Source organism: Brienomyrus brachyistius, chromosome 12, assembly GCF_023856365.1.
Source record: "Brienomyrus brachyistius isolate T26 chromosome 12, BBRACH_0.4, whole genome shotgun sequence".
In the NCBI taxonomy this organism is placed as follows: domain Eukaryota; kingdom Metazoa; phylum Chordata; class Actinopteri; order Osteoglossiformes; family Mormyridae; genus Brienomyrus; species Brienomyrus brachyistius.
Window position 1 is genome coordinate 9,492,187 of NC_064544.1, and position 8,579 is coordinate 9,500,765.

The following is an 8,579-nucleotide window of genomic DNA, read 5'->3' on the forward strand; positions in this document are numbered from 1 at the left end:
GTTGAAGGGACAGGATTTTTCATCATCTGCCGTCTGTTTCAAAATTTAAATTTTAAAGTTAAGCCCGAGATAAAATCACTAGCTCAATGGATGTGCATTTCATACTGGAAGGAGAATGGGGGGGGGGGGAGTGTTCCCAAACATTATTCAAACAAAAATGGCAAAACACATGGATTACAGAAAACTTGCGCTTTTACAAAATCCAAAGCTGTGATACATCAGGCCGACCAATTTATCCATAAAAGACCACCTTTTACTGGCCCAAAAATGTCTGCATAACAACAATGGACGGGAAAATAGGGATTGATTAATTAATTAATTCCAGTTTGCGCCGGAATTATGTACGGTCAGCCCTTTGCTTGTGGTGTAACAATTAGAAACAATTAATGATTCTAAGCAAAACGGGCTGATTTAAAAAGACAGACTATTTTTCATAAAATAAAAAAAAAAGAAATGGAAGTTTCCTCAAATTCCCTTTATGCGTAAAAGTTTTTAAATCTACTTGACAGAGAAGCATTTTACATTTTCTTGACAGTAAACGAGTAAAAGCCAAACAAACCCAAAAATCATGCAAAATCTGTTCCGTAAAAATAATTTAAATGCTTAAAAGCCATAGATTCTGTCAGGATGTGCAGTACAGTGACTGAATAACGGACTTGGCCAACGCGACATGATTTCGAAAACATTTTACAAGACAAACGTATATCCTCTTTAAAATGTATGTTACTCGTCCCAGATAATAATGCAAACGATTTAACGTCTGCCTGCAGGCAAACAGGTGGTGTGATGATTATGAAACTGGACTTGCAACCAAAAAGTCAAATTGCTTTAATAAAATATCCAACTGCAGAGATCAGTGAAGTGTGAGATTGGATCCCATGTATCGCATTTTTCACCCCCATTCGAATGGGCCGCTAAACACTTATGTTTTGTATAAAAGCTTCTACTGAATTATTTTTTTTTTTTTAAATCCATTAGTGGAAGAACATAAAGTAATCAGGATGTACTCCATGGGTTTGTAAACTGAGCTGTCAATAACGCGAGTCAAAGAGAGATTCACAAACAAACAAAAACGCCCGTAACAATCACAAGGTCAGCAGCAGCTGGAAGAGAGCCGCATCGCGTGGACCTGGCATCGCACCGTTTTCCAGCAATGTGTCCCATACTGGCATCTGTAAAGCCCACCACCACCCCCCCCCCCCCCCGCCCTTTGATAGTCCCTCCCCAGCCAAACAATTGGACCCGAGGGAGCGTCGCGACGGTCAAGGCAGGCTGCAGCCTCCCCAAAGAGGACACGGGGCGCCCTCCAATGTTCTCAACAGTGGAATGGATGCAGCACGCACGTTGCCAATATTATGACGGGGGAGGGAGGGGGGGTTAGGGGGGAGTGTTGTGTGTGTTTCGTTCCATCTCATCATATTCCAGCAGGAGGGACAGGCCTGCTGTCACTCAGCGGAAGAATTGCACACACTGGGAGCTCACCAGTGGCGGCAGGGGCCTGTCAGTCATGGCCCGGCCCTGCCGAGGAACGCACGCCGAGCCAATGAAGGGCATCCGTGGCGGCATGCTGACATCAAAGGCGCAGGAGGCGACCAACTGCGTCGGAGTAGCGATGGCAGGGGGCGGGTCCTTTGTGTAGAACACTTTCCTCATGAGGTTGCTCTTTCAGACCTCTGTTGGCATGACCTTACACAACCCCCCCCCCCCCCCATCTTTGAATGCTAACAACATTCAAGAACTAGTGCCACTTCAGAGAACTATAAACGCCCGAGCCATTTCGAGGAGAACACTTGAAATAATATTAAACCGCCTCTCTCAGGAATTTTTTTAACACCTAGAATTTTTTTATGGGGGGGGTTGCAATAAGACTGCTTCCAACTGTGTCAAAAAATAAAAGCTACTCTTAAATTACACGTGCTTAAACACCGAACAGGTACTTTCAGCTCTGCTTTGCTGATCCTGTGGCTTGAATTTCAGAGTGGATGGATTGCGCCATGCAAGAATTTACAGTTTATCAACCGCACAACAAAGGGCCCTTTATAAAGCGCTGAAAGCTTCACACAAGGCAAGTCCCCCCATGTCCCGAAGGTACATTATGTGCCTGTGGAATATTATTCATTTGATTAGTGCAGTTTTAAGCCGGGGACATTTCGCACAACTGATATCACGTGACGACCTCAAACACCCTACTTTCTCCTCGAAACTGGCCAGCAGCTGCGCCTTCTTATGGCTGATGCGGAAATTGCGTCGCATTTAGGAAAATCCATTTTAAAACAATGATGAGGTAAATTCAGGGGCCCAGGTCCAGGATGCAGGCTTCCTGGACCAGACTGCCTTTCATCAGACCGGGATCGATCCCCCTGCTCCCTGAACCCTGATGCCCATGAATTGTTCTTTATTTCCCTTCCTTCACAAAGACATCTCCCAACCGCCATCACCGGGCCTTGGTGTACAGGGACTGCCAGCAACAGCAAGCATATAAGGGGCCTTTTGTTAGGCGGACTGGAGGGGCATTGTCTGGAGAAAAAAATCACTGCCTGCTGAAGATAAAAGGCTTGCCTTTCCTCTCATCAGACCTAAGTTTATCCTCCATGAAGTTGGGCTTTTATGCTCACCGAACAAAGGAATGGCTTTAGATGTAAACTGTATATACTTATCAAAATGTCTATCACAGACAGGGATTTATATGTTCTGAAGCGAAAGCTGGCTAACCCAGTAAGTACGGGACGAGGACGTAAACTTTGGCAGACAGGGTAGGAAACCCCTGCTCAAAAATATACAGGTAGATACCTGCATGATGAGCCCGGATGCAGTGGAGCAGCTCACATCTCAGCGGGCTTGAAGAATGATGGAATTCAGGCGCAGATATGCATTTCAAACCTGCTGTTAGACATCGGGTGTGCTCGGCCGAACGCACCCAAACAGCACAGAGTGCGTACTGTACCAGTCGCTGAACGCACTTTCCGACACGGATTTGCGGGGAGGCCTGCAATCCGTCTTAAAGGTGCGAGTGGCTATTGGGTGGTCCGCAAAGGTCTTAAAAGCCCCAAAAAATAAAAACCAGCGAGAAGCTAAGCAGCTCAGTTAGGTAATGAAGTCGCAGGCGTGACAAAGAACAGAAGGAAGGACGCTGAAGGGGAACAGCGCAGAGCTGCAACAGTACACCTGCATTAAAGCACAGTGGCGAGGAATAGCTAGGTGTTACGGAATGTTACCTAAACTTTGAGGGCTTATTGTTCCTTGTTAAAGTATCAGCATGTCTCTCTAATTAAAACTCCCTACAGGTGAGTGCATGGTGGCTCCCCTGCCTGCCAGCACGCACTGAGCACAGGGCAGGTTCCCAGCAGACCGATGTTGGAGATCATTGTGCTGGATAGAGAAATCAGAGAGCAGCAACCGAAGCAGAAGTGTGAAGTATCTACCTGGGCAGATAGTTACGTTGCAGGTCTGACGTTTAGCAAGATGATACCCCATTACTATACCCCATGATGGGGGAACCGTATTAAAAACCATACAAGCAAAATAATATAGCTGCATTATATGATCCCGAAGGCAATAAATAACCCATCTTTACTCAAATCTTCTATAACGTATGCGGGTAGCAAGCCAAATTTCGCCGAAAGCAGAAGTACACTAACCCTGCCGTCATGTGAGAAGCTTGTCAGATGGGATAATGCCATGGAAGCACAATGCAGAGTCCAATTCACCTGTATGGACGCAAACACAAGAAGTTCATACGCACAAACTCCCCACAACCTGAGTGAAATAATAATTGTCGATTAAGTTCATTACTATAATAGTATAATACCCTCAAAATCTCTTGAATCATCTCTTAACGCTTCCCTGAAACTTTACGGTGATGTAATGATTACATTTTTTAAAAATAAAATTCTATTGCATTTTTATTTTAAATATAGTGATAAAAGTTTTGACAAAAAATGGTAAGTGGAGGAGAATTGGACGCATAATCTCAAACTTTCTTCGGCGGTGATCCGTCTGTCCCTCCGTTACACTATTTAATGGCCAGATCAAACTGTTATCATAAAGTACTAAGGGATATATTTTTAAATCGGTGGTTTGTGAGTTTTTACAAAAGCCATAAAGCTTTTTCTTTTTTTTCTTTCTATTTTTTCTTTTCTCAGAAGTGTGTCTACAGGCCCACATGTATCCATTGTGCTGGAATGTCTTATACAGTGACAAATGCTAAGCACCCAGACTGAGTGGTGGAAATGAAATGAATCTGCACGTGGTGAAAGGTTATGTGACTGTATTGCAATGATTATAATATCAGATCAAAAGGACAACACTTTGGGGGTGTTACTAGGGTGTGGCACCCCCCCCCAGGCCTGGATACATGTGGCGATACGATGCGGAAAGGAGTCGTACAGCCGTTGTATCCTCTCCTGCAGCAAGTCGGCCCACAGCTGTTGTAACTGGCCCTCGATATCCTGCTGATCCCGCGCATATTTGATTGGGGGAAGATCGGGGGACCCCACATTATGATGTCATAGCCTACGGCTCCCCACACCATGATGCCATACCCTATGGCTTCCCACATCATGATGCCATACCCTACGGCTTCCCACACTATGATGTCATACCCTACGGCTCCCCACACCATGATGTCATACCCTATGGTTCCCCACATCATGATGTCATACCCTACGGCTCCCCACACCACGATGTCATACCCTATGGCTCCCACACCATGATGCCAGGAGTAACGTCAGTGTGTCTCTCCACAACATTGGCAGGATTGGTCCTCTCCCCTCGGAGCCACCATATACGCACACGACGGTCATCCGTGGTATTGCAGAACCGAGATTCATCGCTGAACACAGTACAATGCCACTGGTCATCAGTCCATGCCTCCCAGTTACGGCACCACTCCAAACACAGCCATCTCTGCACTAGTATTAACGGCAGCCTACACATGGGATGGTGAAACCGTAGTCCGGCTGATGTCAGTCATGGAGACACGGTTCAGGATGACTCAGTGTGTTGTAGAGAGTCTAAAACCTGTGTGCAGATGGCAGGCGTAGACGTCACGGGTTCTGTAATGCTTTCCGCACAATATGATGATCTTTCCATGGTGTGGTCTGTCTTGGGTGACCACAACCTTCACAGCGTGTGTGGGTGCCTCACGTGCCCCTCGGTTCCAACATCGGGCGACTATGACATCTGCCTGCCACACATACCCGGCAATCGCACGATGTGGCCTCATGCAGACCCACAATGCGACCCCTATCAAACTCCGTCAAGGGCCGGTAATGCTGTCTAATGTCTCTACGTGGAGACATGCCAGCTCCTCGCAAATTGAATCATTTATATACCCATCGATGATCTGCACATGTTCCAAATTACATCCAAATCGGACCATCACTTCTGGGTGCTTAACTTTTTTGTGACTGAGTAGATATAGACTGACAGGTATGGACCGGCACGTGCTCTCCGGGAGAGTAGTCTACATGGCGGGACTCATTGGGCATGTCAAGAAGGTGACATTAGTTATAAGACAGGTGACGAACTAAAGATAAACTGTAGAGTCTCTCTGTTTGCTACCTAAAGATAAACCTTTTTGGGGGCTTCGGGGGGTCAAGAATTACATACCATAAATATTGTTTTTCCCAGAATTCCAGTCTTAATAATTAATACATATCTCTCTGTATGACTCCATCAGCTGTCAGGAAAAGCAGGCATATTAACTGACTGGGTATGATATGGGCACATTTGGCTGTAAATCCTCACATTTGATTATTTGAGGTCACAGCAGCCATAATCCAGGCATCACCAGTTACTAAACACGCAGACGTGTTTGGAGTTACTGTAAGGTTTTACAATCAGCATTGTGTATGCCAAGCCATACCTCCAACCAAAATGTACAGGAGAGCAACCCGGGCTGTCTCAGAGGCAGCATTCACTCGATTCTGGAGAAATGGGCAGCATGTGAGTGTGTGTCCCCTGACCCCCCCACCCCATCCTGTTTTCTCAGCTGGATGACCATGGGGTCCGGGACTCTCTTTAAGTCCCAGCAGGACCACCTCATTTCTTTACCCTGGGAGTATCTGCTAGGAGACAATGTGAATGTGTATATGTGTGACAGCACAGTGTAATCTGGATTCAGGCCACCTGGGACACCGCAGCAGGTAGTGGGATTACAGCCCCCCCCCATAAAGGTGGTCACTAATAAGGAAGACAGGAGCAGGGTAATGTCAGGCCCAGCGCTATCTATAAATAAATAAATAAATAAATAAATAAATAAATAAAAACACACACATGTATGTATCTCATTACATCTTGAATTTGATCTTAATCAGAGGTTTCAAGTAATACCACCCTCTGGATTACTAATAACAGCTACAAATTATGATTTTAATAGTGCATCGCTATGACTTCCATTAGGAAACATTTTTTCTTAATTGTTTAACAAACACCCTTGTCCAGGGCAATGAGACAATGATGACATTCACAGCATGTAATCTCTCCAATCTGTTTGCACAGCTGCATTTTTACCATGAAAATCAGAGCAAAATGGTGCAATGCAGCTCAAATGGACTTGTGCGTTTCTTTTGAACTAAACTCGAGTCTTATATTTGGTGTGGTGCTTCAACCATGCTGTTACCACACTTTGCAGCATCTTCAGGGAGCGCTGTTTCATGTGGATATGAAGTATTTGATGCCATTAAGTAAACAAAACAATATGGATAGCATCCAAATGCAAAGTATGAACATTTAAATGATCCATGTCAAGGACAGGGCAACAATACTCCTGAGAATATTACCGTAATGTGAATTCTATCATGCATGTCTCTTGAATGTGTTCAAATAGACATTTTGCATTACGCCGTTAGCCTTTGCGTGAAATCCCACCTGGCAAGACACAAGGCACACGGTGACCTCGCCATCCCAGCAAACGTGAAGGATTATCCCCATCGGCGGTGCGTGCAGAACACCACACCTCAGTACACAGGACATACATCTAGGCTTGGGCACTTCAAATCACGGTCCTCAAGGTCTGAGCCCTGCTGATTTTCCAGTCCTCCTTTACCTGTGAGCTGGGTGTGAAGCCTCTGGCCAATCAGAATCAGTAATTATTAGTCTAACTACCTGGGATAACTGAAAACACGGCCTGGATTTGCAATTGAGGTTCAGATTTAAGGAACCCAGACCTAGGCTCCACGGCCAAGCTGCCTTTACTCTGAACATGCATAAACAGGCTACCTACAGGACACCAACCTTATTCCCCATGCCAACAAGCCTCGTGTTACCAAGCAGCAACAATCAAACCATTATCGACTTCCAAGAAGATACTTTGCTTCACAAAGGCGCAATACTCCCAAAAGTAAACTATGTTCCTAGAGGGTCAAATCTAGCAATGTGCTATTAACCATCACCCTGGGATTGTCTCTTGTTGCGTAAAATTGAATGTTCTGTCATGGTAATTGCCACTTACTCTTATCTTTTGGACAGCCATTTTCAGTTTGCTAATCCATTGGCCAAAAAACAGCAAATAAATGAAAACTAAATGGTAAACAGCTATATCGGCTTGGCCAGTGAACACATATATAGCTATACTACTAACACATGCAGTCCCACAGTATTGAGCATGGCAGTTGTTTGGAGTAACACTGCGTTTAACTCACCTTGGAGACTGAAATTGGCGGCCGGGAATGACGTCACACAGGAATTAATCACCTTCCAGTACAAGTCGGAAAGAAATTTAGCAATACCAGGGACCCGTTTCAAGCAGCAGGATTTCTTGCTTAGCCGGGAAACTTGTCGGATTTAAGTTAGCCCATTTTAAATGGTCATCTTCGTTCACTTACATTTAGCCCAGACTACCTTAAATCCAACAAGTAATGCAGAATCAGTTACAGAATCAAATGGAATCCAGACAGTGGTTGGGAATGAACCAGCAGATACAAAGCAGACGCAAGCAGGTTGAGGTGAAACGATGTAGTCAAAATGTTTCCAAAACTGCCAAAATAGTTTGGTAATGCTGTACATTAACTGCACCTTCGTAATGCATTCATAGAACATTCGGTGCACTTTCGTAATGCATTCACAGCACATTCAGTGCACCTTCATAATGCATTCACAGCACATTCAGTGCACCTTCATAATGCATTCACAGAACATTCAGTGCACATTCATAATGCATTCACAGCACATTCAGTGCACCTTCATAATGCATTCACAGAACATTCAGTGCACCTTCATAATGCATTCACAGAACATTCAGTGCACCTTCATAATCCATTCATAAAACATAAGCAACAAGTATGTATACCATAACATCCTAACATACCTGAATAGCTTTACTACACATTAATAACAAACCTTATAGGATTATAGAACTTTATATTCAAGTTGTTCAAGCATGTTAGGATGTTATTGCTGCTTATAAATGTTCTATAAATGCATCATGAAGGCACAGCTAATGTAACAAATTAGCAGTTTATTGCTAATACTTCCTCGGGACTGAAATTAAAAATGACTACATCCAATTTTACTGCGTACTTTAACAGCATGTACTTTGTATTGTCAGAATAAAAAGCTCAGAGTTAAAATACAACAAA